The following is a 19,406-nucleotide window of genomic DNA, read 5'->3' as shown; positions in this document are numbered from 1 at the left end:
TTTATTGATGCATGGATGACAAGACGTCTCTTACCTAGGCTCGTGGGGTAGGCGACGAGGCCCCCCGAGTCGAACTGTCCTGGAAGACAGGGCTCTGTACCCGCTGCTACAGGGCTCGGTTTAGGCCCAGACCGGACTCCTCCACCCTGCTCCCCTCCCTCCTCAGTGGTTGGGTCAGGCCCCAAGCCTGCTGTGGTGACCGCCTCGTCCCCTAGCACGGCTCCATCTCTTATTGACTACTGCGCCTTGTGACTTCTGTGTCTGTGTCTATGTCGAGGTTCTCACCGCCGTCCCCGCCACTGCCGCTCTCGTATGCTCCCTTCCCATACTGATTCGCACCATGCCTTGTTTGGTCCTGCTACATACACTAAGTACTTTGACCTCCATCCTTTGGATTCAACTCCTCCTGACGATTTTTCCCTTTATAGGCATCGTGTTGATTCAGTAGATGCCTGTTGCCTTCAACCCCACCCGTCTCGGTGCAAGTGTCGTTGCTGCTGCTCCTACTCAGGATACAGCCGGCCGCTTTATCCCGCTTTAGCGAGACCGTTGTTCGGGTTCCCCAAGAACGCTCGTTGAAATGCCAGTGTAGGCGCTGTTCTCCTACCGCACCATGTAGCAACCTGTGTTCGAAATCTAAAGTACTGCCACGAGGATATCAAGCGTATCCTCGAGGCCCAGCGCCATTCTTTCCTTCCGGTGGCTACGTTTACTACTCCCCCTCGTGGTCACCATCCGCCCCTTCGGGTTGTGAAGATTACCTCTGATGGTAAGACCCTTCCGCCCTCTGTCATTCTTGTTGGTGCCAGATGCTCCGTTCAAGAGTATATTCAATCTCCTCGGGTCTATAATAAGTGCTGGAAGTTTAGGCATGGTGGCCCTCAAATGCTCTAGTCCTCTCTCTCTCCCATGTGTGGGGATGAGGGTCATTTTAAGTTGGAGTGTACTTCTCCCCAGGCCTGCTGCCGCAATTGCGGTGAGGCCCACCCTACCTTCTCCCACGCATGTATACCTTACAAACTTGAGGCAGCTGTCCTTAACTTGAAGCACTGGGACCGTTTGTCTTGTCCTGAGGCGAGGCACCAAGTTCGTCGTCTCCCCACATTCGCTGGCGTCTCTTGTGCTCGCGTGTTGTGCTCTTGCTCTACTCGTATTTCCCGCCTTAATCAGTCTTGCAACCGTTTCCAGGCCTTAGATCCAGACACTCCCACCACCTCCTCCCTTGTTCCTTTACGTTTTGTCCCGAAGGGTCTCCCGCCTGGTTCTGTCTGGGGTTCCCCCATCTTTCTACCCAGTCTGTCTTGTCACCTGTCTTCTTCCTCTCCCTCTAATCAGCCTCTGTCATTCTCCACCGTTTCTTTGCTCTCCACGCCGCCTGTCTGTGCAAGAAAGAGGGGTAGAAATAGCCTAAGCTACTCTATCCCTTTGAGATGTATTTTTTCTTGTCTCAATAAACATACTTGAATTTGTCTCTGCAAGCTGATGTCCATCGCTCTCCCGGAGATTGTTGTTCGCTCTCGTTCTTCTTCTATTGAGACATTAGTCTTTGTTGCCCAGTACATTGCTGATGGGACATGTCTCCGAGTCAGAAGCAAAAGCCTGGTTCTTCTCCTTCCTCCTCCCCGGCAGTTAAGGCGGCTTCACTTTCTTCGTCGCCCCTATCTGACTATCGTTCCATTCCCTTCCCGTTTCGACGATAGAACCCCTTGTTCCTGCTGTGGAGTTTTCTTTGGCCCCTGCTTCCGTCTCGGTTGCTGCCCTTGCTGAGGTGCGCTCCCCTCTTTCTGCCCCTCTCCCCTCAGCTGTCCTTGATTGGGGCCCCTTCCCCCCCCCCCGTTGTCCTCGTGCTCCTCCGAACCCAGCTCGTCCGCCTGCGGTCTGTCCTTCCGCTCCCTTCCCTCCATCTTTACTCGGTTTACCCATTCCCCCTAACCCTGACTTTGCTGACCCTGATCCCGACCCTGGGCTTCATTAACATGCTGTTTCTTTTTCACCTTTGTGTCTTTCTTGCTATCCTTTCTCTTTTGTTTACGTCTCTTCTTCACTGGAACATTTGTGGATATTATGCCAATTTCCTTGAACTCCAACTTCTGATTTCAGTTTTTGCTCCTTTGTCTCTTCAGGAGCCGATGCTTGGTGCTAGCCCTGGTCGCTTCCATGGCTATTACTTTCTCTAAAGCTGTTGCTGCGGGCCATAACTCTTCTTCTCTGATGTACTTCGTCCCCTTAATTTTTCAATTGCCTCTCCAATGTTCTGCTGCCCGTATCTTTGTTCATAAATGGTCCACGGTTTGTTCCATTTATCTTCCTCCAAATATTCCACTTTCTCTTCCTGATCTTAAACACCACCTGGACCCCTTGCCGGAGCCTGTGCTCCTGCTGGGTGATTTCAATTGTCGACATAGCCTTTGGGGTGATGTTCTGGCAAACACCCAGGGTTGCCTTCTCGAACCGTTCATCCTCTTCTTCCGTCTCTTCTGACTTCTTTTGAGCCCACTCACTTGGACTCTCGGAATTGCACCCTTTCCTGTCTTGATCTTTCTCTTTGCTCGTTGTCTCTCTTAGATTTCACATGGCAGGTTCTTGATGGCCTCCATGGCAGTGACCATTTCTCCATCCATCTTATTATTTTTTATTTTTTTTTCCACCCTTCCCTCTCCTTCCCTAGGTGACAGTCTGCTGAGGCCGACTGGCGCCTTTTTACCCTCCGTGCTACTATCTCTGACCTCTGTTCTGCCTCTCCCTTGCGCCCTCCTCCTTTTTCATGACACTGTCTTCGACGCTGTCCTTCGCTCTATTGCTCGCTCATCCTCTCGGGGAATGCGGAAGTGCATTCCCTGGTGGCATGAGGACTGTGCTCGGGCTGTCCGCTGGAAGAGACACCACAGACGGCAGAGTCTTTTCTTTTGTTACGGAAGGCAAGTGCGGTGGCCCGAAAGACCATCCGTATAGCTCAACGTGAATGTTGGATGTCTTGTGTCTCCACAATTATCCGAAACACACTTGCTGCTGATCTGGAAGCGTATCCGCAAGATAGCGGAAAATTCGTTCCCAATGTCTCGCCGGTCCTTCACCTTCATGGTACCCTTGTGGCAGACCAGTTGAAGGTCGCTCGTCCTTTAGATTTCTGCACTTCGACTTTCCTATAACGATCCCTTTTCTCTCTGATTTCAGTCTGCCCTGGCCCTCTGTGGTTCTACGGCAGCGCGCTCTGCTGGCGTTCGTTATGAGATGCTTCACCATCTCCCTCCGTGCACGTCTCGGAATTTACCGAGTCTGTTTAATAGTCTGGGAGTCGTCGTCAGTCCCTGATGACTGGCCCGATGCCGTTGTCCTCCCTGTTCTGAAAAAAGGGTCTCTCGGGACATCCCTTATGGACTTCCGCCCAATTGCCTTAGAGTTGTCAGCAAACGCTCTGAACGTATGGTTAACGTTCGTCTCGTGTGGTTCTTTGAACACTATCGCCACCTCTTCCCTTATCAATTTGATTTTCGCAAGTGCCGCAGCACAACAGGTGTCCTGGTGAACTTGGAGGTCTCTATTTGTACAGCTTTTGCTGCGAAGACCTCCGTTGTTGCCGTCTTTTTTGACCTGGAAAAGGCTTAAGACACAACCTGGCGGTATCATGTTCTGTACCAACTTCCTTCTTTTGGATTTCGTGAGAATCTCGCTCTTCCTCAAAAGTTTCCTCTCTCGTCGATCCTTTCGAGCGAGGCTTGGTGCCACTCTCTGCCACTTTTCGGCAATGAGTGTTCCCCAAGGTAGTGTTCTGAGCACTTCTTTTTCTAGTTGCACTCAATGGTCTTCTTTCCTCCCCTCCTTCTGGCGTTTCCTCTTCCCTTCCTTACTTTCCTCCGCTCTCCATGTCGACAATCTTACCCTTTGCTGTCAGGGTTGTGATTCTCCTCTCCTTCACAGGCGGCTTCAACTTGAGATTGATGCAGTGTCGTCTTGGAACACCGATTATGGCTTAGTTTTCTACCTCTAAGACTTTTGCTATGACATTTATTCGGAACATGTCATTCTTCGTTCTTCTTTGTCACTTTATGGTCATCCCATTGTGTAAAGACGCTCGTTTGTCTTGGTCGCCCCATATATCTTTCTTCTGAACTGAGTGCTCTAAGACCCTTGCCTTCCTTACGGTTTTGTCCCATACCTCTTTGGGGCTGGGGGGGGGGGCAGATAGGCACACGCTCCTCTTTACATTCCTCTCTCGTCCTGTCTAAACTAGATTGTTTGCCTGCTTACTCTTCTGCTTCTCCTTCTACTCTTCGCCGTCATGATGTTTTGCACCATACTGGGTTGCCTCAGTTCTGGTGCCTTTCGTTCGACTCCCGTCCTCGGCTTGTATGTTGACACTTGCTTCCAATCTCTCCAGGATCGCCGTGATAGCTACTTCGCTATCTGGCCCGGTTCTTGCAATATCCTTCCTCTCGCCTCTGTCGTGCTTTAATTTTTACCCCTACTGTTCATGTTCAACACCTCCCTCTTTGTCCGGTTACCTTGCTTACAGGATTCTTGGTTCATATTTCTAATTTATCTTGTTCCTCCATTGCCCCCGTGGTGGAGAATGACAGAGGCTGATTAGAGGGAGAGGAAGAAGACAGGTGACAAGACAGACTGGGTAGAAAGATGGGGGAACCCCAGACAGAACCAGGCGGGAGACCCTTCGGGACAAAACGTAAAGGAACAAGGGAGGAGGTGGTGGGAGTGTCTGGGTCTAAGGCCTGGAAACGGTTGCAAGACTGATTAAGGCGGGAAATACGAGTAGAGCAAGAGCACAACACGCGAGCACAAGAGACGCCAGCGAATGTGGGGAGACGACGAACTTGGTGCCTCGCCTCAGGACAAGACAAACGGTCCCAGTGCTTCAAGTTAAGGACAGCTGCCTCAAGTTTGTAAGGTATACATGCGTGGGAGAAGGTAGGGTGGGCCTCACCGCAATTGCGGCAGCAGGCCTGGGGAGAAGTACACTCCAACTTAGAATGACCCTCATCCCCACACATGGGAGAGAGAGAGGACTAGAGCATTTGAGGGCCACCATGCCTAAACTTCCAGCACTTATTATAGACCCGAGGAGATTGAATATACTCTTGAACGGAGCATCTGGCACCAACAAGAATGACAGAGGGCGGAAGGGTCTTACCATCAGAGGTAATCTTCACAACCCGAAGGGGCGGATGGTGACCACGAGGGGGAGTAGTAAACGTAGCCACCGGAAGGAAAGAATGGCGCTGGGCCTCGAGGATACGCTTGATATCCTCGTGGCAGTACTTTAGATTTCGAACACAGGTTGCTACATGGTGCGGTAGGAGAACAGCGCCTACACTGGCATTTCAACGAGCGTTCTTGGGGAACCCGAACAGGGGTCTCGCTAATGTGGGATAAAGCGGCCGGCTGCATCCTGAGTAGGAGCAGCAGCAACGACACTTGCACCGAGACGGGTGGGGTTGAAGGCAACAGGCATCTACTGAATCAACACGATGCCTATGAAGGGAAAAATCGTCAGGAGGAGTTGAATCCAAAGGATGGAGGTCAAAGTACTTAGTGTATGTAGCAGGACCAAACAAGGCATGGTGCGAATCAGCATGGGAAGGGAGCATACGAGAGCGGCAGTGGCGGGGACGGCGGTGAGAACCTCGACATAGACACAGACACAGAAGTCAAAAGGCGCAGTAGTCAATAAGAGATGGAGCCGTGCTAGGGGACGAGGCGGTCACCACAGCAGGCTTGGGGCCTGACCCAACCACTGAGGAGGGAGGGGAGCAGGGTGGAGGAGTCCGGTCTGGGCCTAAACCGAGCCCTGTAGCAGCGGGTACAGAGCCCTGTCTTCCAGGACAGTTCGACTCGGGGGGCCTCGTCGCCTACCCCACGAGCCTAGGTAAGAGACGTCTTGTCATCCATGCATCAATAAATTTAGAGGTTTGGGACCTGGAGCCAAGGGACACCACCTACCAAGGGAGTCAGGGAGGCCAAGCGCAGGCCAGTGCAGGAAGGGTGCGTCGTCCCCAGCTGTGCTCCCCCTTTTTAACCAGAGAGTCCTACTACATCGTCTATTATCACACACTGGTGCTAAGACCCCATTCCCCCTATCGCCCCCAGCCTGGACACCCAATCATCCACTCACTTGCGACCCCTCCAGCAGGTGGTCCGATAGCTCACAAGGCCCCTACGTAGGGCCCATCACGTACAAATATTCCTCACGTAGGTCATCCTAATCACAGCTCCGCTGAAACTCACAGTTGCCAATAACCTCTACAACAGTACCTGTTGCTCTCACTTAACTAGTAGTTATAAAGGTTGATGTCCACCAGGGTACAGATCAGAGCCTAAAACATTTTAAGTTAATTTGCGTTCCTTCCTCAACCGCCGTCCTCGTCACGGCCGCCCTCGCTCGATTCCTTCCAGTTCTGCTACCTATCAAGCCTTGTTAAGTCCCGCTTCGTGGGCCAAATATTTTGATCTCCCTCTTGATTCTGCGCCTCCTGACGATTTTTCCCTCCATCGACATCTTGTTGATTCAGTGGATGCCTCCATTACTTTCAACCCCACTTGTCTCGGTACACGTGTCGTTGCTGCTCCTTCTCAGGATGCTGCTTCCCGCTTGGCTGCCTTATCCTGCCTTGGCGAGACCCCTGTTCGGGTCTCGAAGAACGCTCAGTTCAATGCCAGTGTTGGCACTATTCTGCTCCCGCCCCATGTTGCGACCGGTGTTCGGGGCCTGCGCGACTGCCACGACGATATTCGACATATCCTTGCTGCCCAGGGCCATTCTATTCTCCAGGTGGACACGTTTACTCGTCCCCCTCGTGGTAGTCGCCGTCAACCACTCCGGGTTGTGAAGATTACCTTTGATGTAAGGACCCTTCCACCCTCTGTCATTCTTGCTGGTGCCAGGTTCTCTGTCCAGGAGTACATTCCTTCTCCTCGGCTGTGCAACAAGTGCTGGAGGTTTGGGCATCGTGCCCTCCGCTGCTCCGGGACTGTCTCTCTCTGTCCTTTGTGTGGTGGCGAAGGTCACTCTAAGTCGGAGTGCACTAAGTCGGAGTGCACCTTCTTCCGTGCGTGTGTCCATTTCAAGCTTGAGGCAGCCGTCCTCAACTTGAAGCACCGGGAGCGTTTATCTTTTCCTGTGGCGAGGAGCCAGGTTCGCTGGCTCCCGCCTTATGCTAATATCTCTTATGCTCGAGTGTTGCGCTCTTCCTCTCCTCGTCCTTCCCGCCTTCCTCACTCACAACCGTTTCCGGGCCTTGGACCCTGATACGCCCAATGCCCCCTCCTTTGTTCTTTTGGGTTCTCTCCCGAAGGGTCCACCTCCTGGTCCTCTGTCTGGGGTTCCCCTTCTTTGTACCCGGTCTGTCGTGTCTCCTGTGTCTTCTTCCTCGTCTCCCTCCGTTCCTCATTCCCATCCTTCCCCTCCGTCTCTTGACTCTCCCCGCCGCCTGTCGGTGCGGGCTGATGTCCATCGCTCTCCAAACGGCCGTCATGTGTGCTCTCGTTCTGCTTCTCCTGTTGTGACGCTAGAATCCGTTGCCCAATACGTGGTTGCTGGGACACCTGTCTCTTTAAGTCAGAAGCCTAAACCTGGCTCCTCTCCTTCCTCCTCCCCGGCGGGTAAGGCGGCTTCGCTTTCTTCCTCAGCTCCTACTTCTGGCTCTGTTGCTCCTTCCCCTCCCGTTTCAGTGATTGCACCCCCTGTTCCTGCTATGGAGGTTTCTTTGGCCCCTGCTTCCCTTTAGGTTGCTGCTCTTGCTGGGGTGCGCTCCCCTCTTTCTACTCCCTGTCTTCCTGCTGCTGTCCTTGACTGCTCCTCTCCGTTGTCTCCTCCTCTTCCTCCTCCTCCTCCTCCAGATCCCGCCCGCCCACCTCTGATCTGTTCTCCTGTTTCCTTCCCTCCGTCTTTGCTCAGTTTACCCATGCCCCCTAACCCTGACTTTGCTGACCCTGATATTCTTTAACGTGCTCTGTTGCTCTTTCGCGTTTGTTTCTTCCTTGTTCTCTGTTTTTGTCCTTTCTCTTCTCGTCGTTGTCCATTCTTCAATGGAACGTTCGAGGTTATTACGCCAATTTCCTCGAACTCCAACTTCTGATTTCGCGGTTTTCGCCCCTTTGTGTCTGTCTCCAGGAGCCGATGCTTGGTGCTCGTCCTGGTCGTTTTCGTGGCTATTCCTTTCTCTCCCCCCACCCCAGCCGTTGCTGGGGCTTCTAATTCTTCTGCTCTTTTGATTCGTGCTGATGTTCCCTTTGTTCCTTTACTTTTTCCTTCGCCTCTCCATTGTTCTGCTGCTCGTATCTTTGTGGGGAAATGGTACACAGTTTGTTCCATTTATCTCCCCCCGAGTGTCCCGCTTTCTCTTCCTGATTTGAAACACCACCTAGACTCCTTGCCGGAGCCTGTGCTCCTGCTGGGTGACTTCAATTGTCGTCATTCTCTTTGGGGTGACGTTCTGACGAATACCCGGGGTCGCCTTCTTGAGCCGTTTCTCCTCTCTTCTTCCCTGTCTCTTCTGAATTCTGGTGAGCCCACTCATTTGGACTCTTGGACTCACACCCTTTCTTGTCTTGATCTTTCTCTCTGCTCTTCTTCTCTTTACTTAGATTTCACGTGGCAGGTTCTTGATGACATCCATGGAAGTGATCATTTCCCCATCCTTGTTTCCTTTTTCTCTTTTCGCCCTTCCCTCTCTTTCCCTAGGTGGCAGTTTGCTAAGGCGGACTGGACCCTATTTACCCTCAGTGCTACTCTCTCTGACCTCTCCCTTCTGCCTCTCTCTCACGCTCTCCTCCTTTTTCATGACACTGTCTTCAACGCTGCCCTCCGCTCTATTCCTCGCTCTTCCTCTCGGGGTCCACGGAAGTGCGTTCCCTGGTGGAATGCGGACTGTGCTCGGGCTGTCCGCTGTAATCGTGCAGCCTGGAAGAGGCACAGTGGTAGGCGGACGACCGATTCTTTTCTTTTCTTTCGGAAAGCGATTGCGGTGGCCCGTAGGGCCATCCGTACTGCTAAACGTGAATGTTGGGCATCTTATGTCTCAACAATTACGTCCGAAACTCCTCTGGCCCAGATCTGGAAGCGTATCCGCAAGATAGCGGGTAAATTCGTTCACGATGTTTCACCGGTCCTTCACCTCCATGATACTCTTGTGGCGGACCCGTTGCAGGTCACTTCCGTACTGGGTTCCCACTTTTCTTCTGTTAGCTCTGGTCTTCATCTTCCCCAATCTTTTCTTCTTCGTAAACCTGTCCTTGAGTCTCGTCTTTTAGATTTCTGCACTCGTCTTCAACTTCCCTATAATGATCCCTTCTCTCTCTCTGAACTTCATTCTGCCCTGGCCCTCTGCGGTTCTACGGCGGCGGGCTCCGATGGTATTCATTGAGATGCTTTGCCATCTCCCTCCGTGCACGTCTCAGTATTTACTGAGTCTGTATAGTCGGATCTGGGAGTCGTCGTCAGTCCCTGAGGACTGGCTCGATGCCGTTGTCCTCCCTGTTCGCAAACCGGGGTCTCAGGGTACTTCCCCTAAGGACTTTCGCCCTATTGCTCTCACAAGTTGTGTCTGCAAAACTCATTGAACGTATGGTTAACGTTCGTCTGATGTGGTTCCTGGAACACCATCACCTCCTCTCCCTTCTCAATTTGGTTTCCGCAAGTGCCGCAGCAAGACAGATGTCCTGGTGAACTTGGAGGTCTATATTCGTACTACTTTTGCTGCGAAGACCTCCGTTGTTGCCGTCCTTTTTGACCTGGAAAAGGCTTACGACACCACTTGGCGATATCATATTTTATCTCAACTTCATTCTTTTGACCTTCGTGGTCATCTCTCTCTCGTTCTCCGCAGCTTCCTCTCCCGTCGTTCCTTTCGGGTGCGCCTTGGTACCGCGCTCTCTGCCTCTTTTCAGAAATACGAAGGTGTGCCCCAGGGTAGTGTTCTGAGCCCTACTCTTTTTCTGGTTGCCCTCAATGGTCTTCTTTCCTCTCTTCCTTCTGGTGTCTTCTCCGCTCTCTATGTCGATGATCTTACCCTTTGCTGTCAGGGTGATGATTCGCCTCTCCTTCAGTGCCGGCTTCAACTTGCAATTGATGCCGTGTCGTCGTGGGCCACCGATCATGGCTTCAAGTTCTCTACTTCTAAGACTTGTTCCATGACTTTTACGCGGAAATGGGTTGTTCTTCGCCCCTCTTTGTCACTTTATGGTCATCCCCTTGAATACAAAGTTTCCGCGAAACTTTTGGGGTTATTCCTTGACACTCGTTTGTCTTGGTCTCCCCATATCTCTTACCTCCGTGTTGAGTGCTCTAAGGCCTGTACCCTCCTTCGGGTCTTCTCCTATACTTCTTGGGGAGCAGATAGGCGCACTCTCCTTGCTTTACATTCCTCTCTTGTCCTGTCTAAGCTCGATTATGGTTGCCCTGCTTACTCGTCTGCTTCTCCTTCTACACTTCGCCGTCTTGATGCTTTGCACCATACTGGGTTGCGCCTCAGTTCTGGTGCCTTTCGTCCTTAGCTTGTATGTTGACACTGGCTTCCTGTCTCTCCAGGACCGCCGTGATCGCTACTGTCTTCGCTATCTTGCGCGGTCCTTGCAACATCCTTCCTCTCGCCTCTGTCGTGCTTTACCTTTTACCCCTCCTGCGGTTCCTGTTCCTCTTCACCACCTCCCTCTTTCTGTCCGGTTATCTCGCCTCCAGGATTCTCTTTCCGTTCGTATTTCTAATGTTTCTCCTCGTGTTGTTCCTTCTTTGCCCCCGTTGAGAGTCCCTCTTCCGCGGTTTTGTACTTCCTTGACCCATATCACTAAAGCTTTTACCCCTCTTACGGTTCTAAAACGCCTTTTCCTTGAGCACTTTTCTTCTCACTCCCGCTCCGTTTCTGTCTTCACCGATGGGTCTAAGTCGGCGGACGGTGTTGGCTACTCTGTTGTTTTTCCTGATCGCACTTATATGTGTCGCTTACCTCCGGAGACTAGCATCTTTACAGCGGAACTTTATGCTATTCTCTATGCTCTTCGTCTCCTGCTTTCTCGTTGTCAGTCTTCCTTTGTAGTTGTTGTCGACTCTCGTAGTGCCCTCATGGCTCTCGGGTCCTTTAATCTGGTTCATCCAGTAGTTGTCGAGATCCAGCATTGGCTGTTTCTTGTTCACAGTAAATTTAAGTCGGTTGAGTTTTGTTGGGTTCCCAGCCTTATTGGTGTGTCTTTAAATGAGGGTACGGATGCTGCCGCCAAGGAAGCTGTCCGCTCTTGTCCCATCTCTCATAAAGGCATTCCGTATTCCGACTTTTACCCGGTTATCCATTCCTCAGTCCTTACCCGTTGGCAGGCTTCTTGGTTGTCTGTTACTGGTAACGAGCTACGTACTCTTAAATGTTGTGTTTCCTCGTGGCCGTCCTCCTTCCACCGAAACCGGCGGTGGGAAACAGCTCTGGCGAGGTTGCGTATTGGCCATACTTGCTTAACCCATGGTCACTTGATGGAGCGCCGCCCTGCTCCTTATTGCCCTAGTTGCATTGTCCCTCTTACGGTCGTGCATGTCCTTCTTGAATGTCCTGACTTCCAGGACGAGCGTGTGTCTTGCTTTCCGACCCTCAATAGAATTCTTGGTGACTCTGATACTTTTGATATCGTTCGCCTTATGCGTTTTTGTTCACGTATTTGCATCCTTGGTGATATTTAGCGCCCTCTGATTATCTGCGCATTTGATGGTGCTACATAGCCTTTCCGGTTTGGTGCCTTCTTTTGATAATTACTTACTTGTGGCGGCCCCCGAGACAGTCGCGACCGAACTGGGTTCCCACTTTTCTTCTGTTAGCTCTGGTTCTCATCATCTCAATCCTTCCTTCATCGTAAGCCTGTTCTTGAATCTTATCCTGTAGATTTCCACACAATTCTCCGCCTTCCCTATAACGATCCGCTCTCTTTCTGAACTTGTCTGCCCTGGCCCTCTGCGGATTTACGGCAGCCGGCTCGGATGACGTTCATTACGAGATGATTCGCCATCTCCTTCCGTGCACGTCTCAGTATTACTGGGTCTGTATAACCAGGTCTGGGAGTCGTCGTCCGTCCCTGAGGACTGGCTCGATGCCGTTGTAGTCCCTATTCGGAAACCAGGGTCTCTTGGTACGTCCCCCTAAGGACTTCCGCCCTATTGCTCTCACAAGTGGTCTACAAGCTCTTTGAGCGTATGGTAAATGTCCGCCTAATGTGGTTCTTGGAACACCATCACCACCTCTCTCCTTCTCAATTTGGTTTAAGCAAGTGTCGCAGCATGACTGATTTTCTGGTGAACTTTGAGGTCATATTCGTACTGCTTTTGCTGCGAAGACCTCCGTTGTTGCTGTCCTGTTTGACCTGGAAAAGGCTTATGACACGTCTTGGAGATACCATATTCTGTCCCAACTTCGTTTTTTTGGCCTTCGTGGTAATCTCCCTCTCTTCCTTCAAAGCTTTCTCTCTCGTCGTACCTTTCGCGTCAGGCTTGGTACCATTCTCTCTGCCTTTTTTCGGCAGTATGAAGGTGTGCACCAAGGTAGTGTTCTGAGTACTACTCTTTTTCTGGTTGCCCTTAATGGTCTTCTTTCCTCCCTTCCTTCTGGCATCTTCTTCACTCTTTATGTTGACGATCTTATTCTTTGCTATCGAGGAGATGATTAACCTCTCCTTCAACGGCGGTTTCAACTTGCGATTGATGCCTGTCATCTTTGGCCACCAATCATGGCTTCAAGTTCTCTACTACTAAGGCTTGTGCCATGACTTTTACTTGAAAGCGGGTCGTTCTTCGTCCCTCTGTCACTTTATGGTCATCCCCTTGAATATAAAGATTTCGCAAAGCTTTTGGGGTTATTCTTTGACACTCATTTGTCTTGGGCGCCCATATTTCTTGGGCTCCCATATTTCTTGGGGAGCGGATAGGCGCACGCTCATCTATTTGCATTCCTCCCTCGTCCAGTCTAAACTCGATTATGGTTGCCCTGCATACTCTTCTGCTTCTCCTCCTCCTCGTCCCACTCTTCGCCGTCTTGTTTCTTTGTACCATACTGGGTTGCGCCTCAGTTCTGGTGCTTTTCGTTCAAATCCTACCCTCAGCTTGTACGCTTACACTGGCTTCCTGTCTCTCCAGGACCGCCGTGATCGCTACAGTCTTCGTTATCTGTCGCGATCCTTACAGCATCCACATTCTTGCCTCTATCGTGCTTTGGCTTTTTCCCCTCCTGTAGTTCCTGTTGCTCTTCACCACCTCCCTCTTTGTCTGTTTGTCTCGCTTACAAGATTCTCTTTCGGTTCATATTACCAATGTTTCTCCTCGTATTGTTCCATCCCTGCCCCCCGTGGAGGGTCCCCTTCCCAAATTTTGTACTTCTCTGACCCGCATCACTAAAGCTTTTAACCTACGGTTCTGAAACGCCTCTTCCTTGAGCACTCTTCTTCTCGCTTCCCTTCCGTTCCCATCTTCACCGATGGGTCTAAGTCTGCTGACGGTATGGGCTACTCTGTTGTTTTTCCTGACCACTCTTATATGCGTCGCCTTCCTCCGGAGGCTAGCATCTTCACAGCAGAACTTTATGCTATTCTCTATGCTCTTCGTCTCCTGCTTTCCCAATGTCAATCCTCCTTTGTGGTGGTAGTTGACTCTCGTAATGCCCTCATGGCTTTAAGGTCCTTTAATCCGGTCCACCCGGTGAATATCGAGATTCAACATTGGCTGTTTCTTATCCCCAGTAAATTTAAGTCGGTTGAGTTTTGCTGGGTTCCCAGCCATGTTGGTGTCTCTTTAAATGAGCGTGCAAATGCCACCACTAAGGAAGCTATCAGCACTTGTCCCATCTCCTGTAAATGTATTCCTTATTCCGACGTTTACCCAGTTATTCATGCCTTCATCCTTGCCTGCTGACAGAGTTGTTGGTCTTCTGTTATTGGTAACAAACTGCGTACTCTTAAGAGTCGTGTGTCCCAGTGGCCTTCCTCCTGCCATTGTAACTGGCGGTGGGAGACGGCTCTGGCTAGGTTACGTATTGGCCATACCCGTTTTACTCAGTCACTTAATGGAGCGTCACCCTGCTCCTTATTGTCCAAATTGCATTGTCCCTCTTACGGTCGTGCATATTGTTATAGTGTCCTCTCCTATTTCTTCCGTTTGCCTGCTTTAAGAGTCATATCAGCTTTCTCTACTGATTCTCTGAGATACAGGGAGTCTGTTGGTATATGTGGCAACCAGAGCGTCGCCAGATAAGGGAGAAATTTACATTATAAGTTTGTAGGTAAGGGAAAAGTGGCGCCTGATACAAATGAAATGGTACCCCCTACCTGCAAATCCGCCATTTTGTAGAGGACGCTAGCCGAGTGCGGATTGGGTGACTTAGGTCACGGGCGACCAATCAGAGCCCACCGTGACGTCACCGAGTTCCCCGGGAAGTGCCAACGTCAGAGCTGGTTTGACTGCGAGAGGGAGAAGACGTTTCTCGGTCATCTCTTGAGGATTTGAGGCTCTGCAAGCCTTGCTCAGTTCATTGAGCAGAGAAGTGCCAAAACCTGAAGAATCGGTCGGCGACGACGCTGGAGGGGTCTGGAAGGTGTGGCGTGCAGGCCTAGCTGTTACCGGGTCACACGTTCACTGAGGATTTTGGAGGGATGACACCGTTCCTAGGGCAAGGAGCAACGCCTTGTGGAAGGACGAGTGTGTGCATATCGTGCCCACTGGTGAACCAAGATTGGGATATCTGAATCTTTGGGATTGGTTCGGCGACGACGCGAAGGCTTCACGACACCTGAGGACTTGAGGAACGTGCCTGGATCGTCGAGGACTGACTCAGGAATCGTGGGAACCTCACATCATCGAAAAACATGCGTCGTGAGCCAGGAATGTAAAAGTAGATCAATTTCCCTCCCATTACCCCTTGTTTGAGTAGGCTAGATAGGTCATGATATTTACCTATGTATGTTGCAGCAACATTGATACATTAGTAGTAGGATAGGCTGCAGGCCAGCTTGTGTCCAGGACTGTTGAAGAGGACAGCGAGTGTGTACGGCGGGGCAGTTGAAGAGGAGGAAGCCGACGTTGATGAAGAGTCCCCCTCTGTGAGGGAGTGTGAGGCCCTCTTTTAATCTGCCCAGTTGGAGGAGTTGTTGGAGGTCGTAAAAGAAGAGTTGCTGACGATCTCCAGATTATTATTCTCATTTTCCCAGTCCTGTATTGCTTGTAAATGTATGTGTGATCATGTAGTTTGTCAGTAAATTCACACATTTTAGCATTGTGTTTAAGTGTGCCTCCATAATAATCTCTGAGCATACACGAGGGTTATTATAGTACCACCTAGCAAACGTTACATTTTCTACAGAAGGTCTTATTGCCTGGAGAGTGGTAAAGCAGCATAGACTTCTATATAAGTGTGCCCTGGGCCATCCGACCAGTATCACAGCCGAGATGGTGGCAATACTATGGCAACAAGCAATGTCGTGGCTGGACAGAGGTAAACCCACACAGACTTTTATGGAAGTATATCTTGGGCTGACAAACCAGTGTCAACTCTATTGAACTAGCAACACTCTGGCAACAAGCAGTATAGAATACACCCACTGAACTGCATTGCTGGGGTGCAGATATACCAACCCAGCTGGTGACCTTGTTAAAAGAAGGTAGGGAAGGCAGGCGGGAAAGGAATTCCTGCAACTTTTTTGTCTAGCAGGCAAGACTCAGGGAAAGTTATTGTTAAAAGGTAAGCCTGGGTCTTCCTTCACTTCTCCACGTGTCTAGGACGGAATTGCTAACAGCAGTTTCCCCGTGGTTGACTGAAGGGCTCCCAGGGTGAATCAGTGGCACCCCATAGTGGTGGGAGCATAGACCTGCGGTGGTGGGCATTACTGGTCATCTCCTGTGACCTGATTCACCGGAGCCAGGAGACTCTGGTGAATCCCGAGAGTTGGAGGGGCTGAGTATTCTGCCTTCTGAGCCCCTAGCAGGAGATTGCTAGCGGAGCCCCAGCCCGGAGCCCCAGAAGATTGTCAAAGTGACAAGAGTTCTCTTTGTGAGAAGTTATATTGTTATTGCTGTATTTCCACTGCCACTGATTGCCACTGCAAGGGTTGAGTGCAAGTGTTCACTATTATTCAGTTAGTTTACTTTGTTCCTTTTGCCTATGTAAGAGGGCTGGAGACTAGGTCTCGTGATTACCAGTCAGAGTGGTGGGACCCGTGTCCTGATGTACCTGGTACTGTTTAGCTGTTAGAGTGACACTCTGGAAGTAAAGTAACGTAACATTGTTATTGCCGTGTATTACTAAGTTTTGTTGAATAAATTGTTGTTACAAAAGTATCTTTTCGTCAACAACCTTTGAGTACTGCTCCATTATTTTGCTTTGCTAGAGCAACTTCCATTTTTTTTAATTTAACAGGATTAAGCTCTTTGATCAAGCCCAGAGTTTCAAACATTAAATACTAAGTTTGGTGTTAGAACCCATTTGTTACCCCTCTAGATTGATTATTCAATTAAGGAGCTAACGACCTAGGGATTGGAGAACGATTGTTGGGCCTCGGCGTTTGCTCTCGCCTCCTAAATTAACATTATCACATCTGGCAACCAATCTGGGGCCAAGACTTGTGGAGGGAAAATTTAGTAGTATCACATGGAGGCAACTTCACTAGGACGACAGTTACAGGGAAAGAGAGAGAAAGAGAGAGAAAGAGAGAGAAAGAGAGAGAGAGAGAGAGAGAGAGAGAGAGAGAGAGAGAGAGAGAGAGAGAGAGAGAGAGAGAGAGAGAGAGAGAGAGAGAGAGAGAGAGAGAGAGGGGGGGGGGGGGGGGAAGTGAATTATCAGGAGAAAGCGCCAAGCCATTACAACTATATAGCACTGGGAAGGGATCAGGATAAGGATTTGAGATGGGACGGGGGAAGGAATGGTGCCCAACCAGAGAGAGAGAATGTCACTGAGGGATGTCCCACCCTTACTGTAGTCTCCGTGTCTGTAGATTGTCATATTCTTTAGCATATTTCTAAGCAACTAAACCGACAAAAAACATACTAAACAACAGGAGGCCTGAAAGTAATAGGAAAAGCAGCCATGGTGGTACGAGGAGCGAGAGACAGAATGCTAATACTTGGGGATTTCAATCACAGAGAAATAGATTGAATAAGTAAGAATCCCCATGGTGGTGAAGAGACATGGAGAGCAAAACTGGTAGATGCAGCAGATAAACACTTCCTGAAACCACATATTACAGAACCAACAGGAGTAAGGGGGAGATAACCCACCATCAATACAAGACCTGGTGTTTACCCAAAATGAGGCAGATATGGAGAAATAGAGTATGAGATGCCCGGGGTGCAAGTGACCACTGCATTATTGTGCTGCAGCACATATTGAAGCTAAAGAATCTGAATAAACCAAGAAATATGCTAAGGAATATGAGAATCTACAGACGTGCAGACTACGCTAAGGTATGGGACTTGCTGAGTGATGTCCAGTTGGGGAGGAAACTGGACGGTAAGACAACAAATGAAAATATGGAAGTTATTGCTCAGAAATGTACATATAAAACGGAGCAGTACATCCCACTCTAAAAGGAGGTTGATGAAATAGGCAAAATAAACCCCAGGTTTAATAGGCAATGCAGAGAAGCAAAAGAGAGGAACAAAAAAGCATGGAAAAGTACCGAGAGGTGGGATCAGAGGAAAATAGAGACTCGCTAAAGAGAGCCAAAAATGATTATACAAGAGTCAGGAAGGAAGCTGAGAGTCAATTTTAAAATTACATAGCAGCAAAAGCTAATGGCCAACCAAGGCTCTTTTATAGCCATATAAGGAGAAACACAAGTCAGAGACCACGTGCTAAGGCTAAAGGGGGGGGGGGGGGGGGGAAGGTAAGTCTTATGGAAAACGAAAAGGAGGTGTGTGAGGACTTAAACAAAAGATTCCAGGAAGTACACGCAGAAATCACAATAGCGTGATGCATCCTCATCACAGCCCTTGTGGATTTGTTAATTCCAGGTGATCTTTTTAATGGAACCAAGGTGGAGACCAGAGTTTTGTGATGAAAAGTCAAGAGGAAACACTGGATGACATAATACTCACAGTGGAATAGATTAAAAAAAAAAAACTGAAAAAAAACAGAAGTAACAAAATCAATTGGGCCAGATTTAATATCACCAATGGCTACTGAAGGAGGCTGCAGATTTATTATGTCGCCCACTAACGAGGTTTTTATTAAAACACTCGAAACAGGAAATCATCCAGAATTATAGAAAAGGGCAAATTTTGTCCCAGTATTCAAGAAGGGGACAGACAGGAGGCACTAAATTACAGACCAGTGTCACTAACAAGTATTCCTTATAAAGTGCTAGAGAGAGTCATCAGGTTGAGAATAGTGTACCATCTAGAAGGAATAAATTGTGTAAGAGAACGGCAACATGGATTTTGAAAGGGAAAGTCATGCCTGACAAACTTGATCGAGTTCTATGACAAAATTACGCGTAGTTCACCTCTTCGAGTCTGTGGCCGAGGAGGTGAACTAGTACCTATGACTTCCTGTACCACATCCCAGGGAATGGCTCCGAACTATGAATTTCTGTACCACATTCATTTGTAAGGTGCCGACCTGTGACTGTCTGAACTACATCCCAGGGTAAGACGCCGAATATAATTAAGTATCCATGTTGATGGTAGTGGGTGTTGTCTATCAGTCTGGATAACACTGCTTAGTGTACTCTGTTGACGCTAGACAATTCTCTGTTTGATGCTCGTTTGTCTAACTTCAAAAACCTTCACTCGGCCACTTTAGCTATTGATGCTGATGCTGTTTAAGATGAGGAAACCTACACATATACACACTTGTATTCTCTATAAAGCATGTTAATGTTTACATTACCTTCCATAGTGCACATGTAAAGATTCATTAATTGTTAGGTCCGGTTTTGGTGAGATCGCTGCACGTTCCCTCGTTCTCACACGTAATGACCAGTGACCCGCACACTATAGATACCCAGCCCGTCCTCCAAACAAAGATTCAAAAGTGATTCCATGCACCCGCCAAACCCCCTGTTTATGAATGAAAAGCGGTTTACACACGACTCACAACTTCTGACGTTCGAACATATCCGGAACAAGTGCTTCACTGACGAATTTTGTTCGAACCACAACGCTATAAATGCTTCACCCACGTACTACAAATACAAATAATCGCCAACAGAACCTAAACACCTAACCTAACCTAACCTATGCCTATATATACACAATATGCTAATATATTATAATATTAATTTATACCTGAGAAAATTCCCGTTTTGAATAAACAGCATGTTAAAATTTATGAATGCGTCTGTGGGGTCGACCGCTGAATGTAATGGACTTGAGTCGAGGACGGGTTGAGATACCAGCCACTAAAATGCATCCTCCAATTACAGGTCATTGTCCTCTAGAG

General features: G+C 49.4%; 1 protein-coding gene and 1 long non-coding RNA gene across 2 annotated transcripts in view; both read right to left on the bottom strand.

Moving 5' to 3' along the window:
* LOC123761286 (sulfotransferase 1A1-like) overlaps positions 1-19,406 on the bottom strand; it is a 163,312-nt gene that overhangs the window by 25,046 nt on the left and 118,860 nt on the right. The window lies entirely within an intron of this gene.
* Positions 14,856-19,395, bottom strand: LOC138357404 (uncharacterized). Its single transcript, XR_011225009.1, has 2 exons — positions 18,855-19,395; positions 14,856-16,229 (listed from the first exon to the last, which is right to left on the bottom strand). It is a non-coding gene; the product is annotated as an uncharacterized lncRNA (long non-coding RNA).

Source organism: Procambarus clarkii, chromosome 7 (assembly GCF_040958095.1).
Source record: "Procambarus clarkii isolate CNS0578487 chromosome 7, FALCON_Pclarkii_2.0, whole genome shotgun sequence".
NCBI lineage: Eukaryota > Metazoa > Arthropoda > Malacostraca > Decapoda > Cambaridae > Procambarus > Procambarus clarkii.
Note: the sequence above shows the minus strand (reverse complement) of the source record. Positions and strands in the feature narration are given on the sequence as shown.